General features: G+C 32.9%; 1 long non-coding RNA gene across 1 annotated transcript; it reads left to right on the top strand.

The window, feature by feature from the left end:
* Positions 1-2,359: 2,359 nt before the first annotated feature.
* Positions 2,360-2,939, top strand: LOC119687281. Its single transcript, XR_005253135.1, has 3 exons — positions 2,360-2,460; positions 2,533-2,694; positions 2,755-2,939. It is a non-coding gene; the product is annotated as an uncharacterized LOC119687281 (long non-coding RNA).
* The last annotated feature ends 971 nt before the right edge of the window (positions 2,940-3,910 follow it).

Raw genomic sequence — 3,910 nt, 5'->3', positions numbered from 1 at the left:
CACCGGATGCTGTGAACCAAAGATCAGCAGAGGTTGGGTGGGCCTCGCATCAAAACAAGGTTGAAGTTATGTCCTACGCACATTGCGTCAATAGCACCAGCTCAAATTCATAAGTATTTAAGCCGTCGAGGCAGATACCCACGCTAAACAACACTGGTACTGTTAAACATGTCTTTACAAGCAATTGTTATCTCTGTTAGGATTTCGTTTGGGGCATGTTTAGTGAACTTATAAGGTGTTCTGTCTTCTCTCGGAGCTTTATTACTTTTTGTTCGCTCAATAAACTCTTTCACTTCTCTTAGTGTTATAGTTTTGTTTTGCTTATAAACTTTTCTATACCAGTGAGCATACTGTATTTCTCAAGATGTCTGTGAAGAGTTTAGTAAATTACTATAATATAATTTCAGCATTTCGGCGTCTTTCCTAGTCTTTGCTAGTCTTTACATTTCGTATCTTAGCATTCAATTATTGATAGTATCTCTGTTTGACTTCTGCACATATAACTTTATGAGGCTTATTATCTTTTAAGTAAATCTTTTTATTCTGGTTACTATTTACTTTTCTAAATTCTTCTAGGCTCTTGAATGTTTCCTGTCTCGCTTTATGACAGCTCCAGTCATACCATTTTTGCTTTTTCTCGAACAAGTGTTCCCTAATTGGTATTTTTTTATACACCGATTTAATTACATAACTTACATCCATCAGTGGTAATTGATCCTTATTCTGCTTTACATTTAATAAGGTTTAAACTTAATATATAATAATCTTAGGTTATTGGTTTATATTTGCATTAAACTAGTTATTTGTACTTAGGTGTGTACTTCTTGAGTGGAAAAGATTTTCAAAATCTCTCTCTTTCTCTCTCTCTCTTTCTCTTAACTAATCGCACTTATATACACTTATAGTCTGCCAGATTATATACCAGATATAAAATTTTAAAAGTACAGGAAACATTTATAAGAACACATCACAGCAGCTAAAAAGCAATATAGGTATGCAAAAATATTATAGGACCAGCGATAGTATATGATAGGAAGAAGAGCTTGGCTACACAGTGAAAATTAGAAACAAAAGATCATCTGATGGAAAGTGTAGTAGCAATGATGTGCAATCTGAAAACTAACTTATTTAGACTAGGATTAGTGTCGTCCCAATCTCTCTCTCTCTCAAAGTAAAGCAGCAAGAAAAGTATATTTGCTGGTCAGGTCATATGATGAAAAGTCTTTGCGAATTAATGAAATTAAGATAGGTCCGCTGAAGGACTAATGAAAATCCACAGCAATACCATTAAAAGTGGTATACGATGAAATAGCATAAAACCACAGACCACGTGGTCTAGAAAAACCTCACAAGGTGAGCTGACCCAAAATCAGATATGAGATTACGAAAATAATGACAAAACCAAGGCTATATTTATAACTCGAAAAAGAAGACAGCATCCTCCAAGAGCGAGCGTTTGTGACATGGAGTTATGGTGGGAGGATAACATAAAATATCTGGGGGTCACTTTTGACAAACGGTTCAATTGGCTTAAACATTTGAAATACAAACGGAATAGCTGCTCTAAGATTCTACATTTATTAAAGCCGCTATTTAATAATTATCACTTCAAGTTTAAAAACAGAAAGTTACTTTATACGCAAGTAATTAGACCAGCACTATTGTACGGATGTGTTACATATAGCAAAGCCTCAAATACTACCTTAAAGCAATTACAGATAGCTCAAAACCTGGCCTTCAGAAGACTGTTTAAGATTCCATGGTATATTAGATCAACAGACATACATAGAGATCTTAGGATTGACTCAGTGAAAAAATATATCAGAGACAGAGCTCTAAAATTATTCACTTAAGTTGATATGCTACTTAACCCCGCCATAACAATCCTCAAGTCCACTTCTGGACTCTCAGGAAGATATGCTGATTTAAGGTCCATCATCAACTAAAAGACAAATAAATGATAGGATTTCTTAGCCTAGTTAAGGCCTAGTGTGGGGTAGAGATAAGCCCCCCAGGCCATTATAGAGTAAAAGGGCGTAATAGCACTAACTCAAGAAGAAGAATCAAAAAAAGAAAAAGAAGAAATGGTGACATTCTTGAAATATTCACTATCAAATTCAGTTTATACTAATGTTGTTTAGGGATGTTGTTAGGAGAACTTTGCAATATTTAAAATTGTTTACTGTTAGTTCTCACCTGAGTAATGTTACTAAGTTTCAGTACAATTGTCTGCCGACTGAGCACACTGGAAAAATTTTTAAACACATTTTGACTTCTAAGTAAAATTTTATTTTCTAATAATTAAAGTATTCAATATTTATATTCAATTTATGTATTATTGTAATGATATTTGGTAAATAAGAAAATATTAAAAAAAGAAAAATATAATTTTTACAAGAAATCATGTTGGGCATTAAAATAATATTTCTTGGTATTACGGTTATACAACTAACCATGGTGGTGGGTTTTATTTGTTATATATTTAACTATAGTTGTTCACAATTTTGTTTTACTCTTCGTTATTCTTGTTAGGTGGGAGAATTGGTTATTGACTACAAAGCTGGCTATCACAGGAATAGGAGGACCGCTGACCACTTATATCGTGAATTTCAGCTGAGGGCAGCTACAATCAACCAAGAGCCACGTATTGCAACTGATTTATTGGCATTAATTGGACACTTAAGAAACTAAGTTGTAAGAATACCATCTCAAAAGTAACTCATATATATAAAGATCTAAAATATTTAATTTTAGAATTTGTCCAAAAAAAGGTTGGTTGATGTGGAACTCGAAGTGATGCTCCTTTCTTAGTAAGCGAAGATGTCAGCGAAATTGTTATCAGGTAGCGTTAGTAGCCAGAAATATATTTTCTAAACTGCTTTTGCCAATGGAAGAGTATTTTTAAACATAATAAATACATACAATAGCTATTTTCTTGTAAAAACCAAAAAAAGAAGCATTATCGTATGTTTTAGTTAAAGAGAATCGCAGGGTTATTGGTTATTTTAAAAGTCTGAAGTGAAACACATTAAAGAACATACTGTGTAACACTGGGCTAAATCAATCTAGCTAGTGTTGCAACAAAATACATTCTAACTATAAATATATATAAAATTATATAAATCGTTACTTAAGTGATCTGTAGTATTGAAAACATGTTCGTGTTAACTGTATGGCATTTTCAAATTGAGAGTTACAGCGAGTTGTGCTATTTTTTAGTAGTGTTAGTACTGTTACCTCTACTTGAAACAGAAGACAATAGAAATTTTTTTTAATAAAGCATGATATCAGGTTTAACAGAAACTTTAGCTTCTGTTCAAGCTATAGTTAAGTTTGTTTATATACCCAATCCTAATAGTTAGTCATATTGGCTCATTAAAAAAACTCCTTGAAAACTTAAAACTTAAGCCTAAAATGCACTTTAGAGGAAGGTTCTTGAGTTAGACTAGATTCTCTTCACAACAAAAATGATTCACTTCCCTTCCCTTATCGGCTGTGACCTGTCAACAAACCTACCATAAGACCTTTCAACAGCCAGGTGTTTCTAAATGGTAAATCGATGTCAAATTTCCTGTCAAAATTGAGAATGGTAAAGATGTGATAAATATTTTTTAAAATTCAACTGAATAGGTTAGGAATAGAGCTGTTGTCGTAATCACTAGCCTTTAACTGAGAAGAAACTTCAAGACTAAGAGCAGATGATGCTGGCAATCATTGCACGATTAATACTATTGAGTGCAGTACGAAGATTGTGTGAGACCGTCCACCATACAACAGTACAGGTTTTATGACAGTCGTTGAAAGCCATTGACTTATTTGTGATTGTAACCGAAGTAGTTCTTACTACTAATACAAATTGTATTCTACCATGTTTTTAATTATAACATGTTTTAAAATCTTTGTTAAGAAT

Source organism: Teleopsis dalmanni, chromosome X (genome assembly GCF_002237135.1).
Source record: "Teleopsis dalmanni isolate 2A chromosome X, ASM223713v2, whole genome shotgun sequence".
In the NCBI taxonomy this organism is placed as follows: Eukaryota; Metazoa; Arthropoda; class Insecta; order Diptera; family Diopsidae; genus Teleopsis; species Teleopsis dalmanni.
The sequence above is the reverse complement of the archived record's forward strand: the minus strand, read 5'-3'. Positions and strand labels throughout refer to the sequence as shown.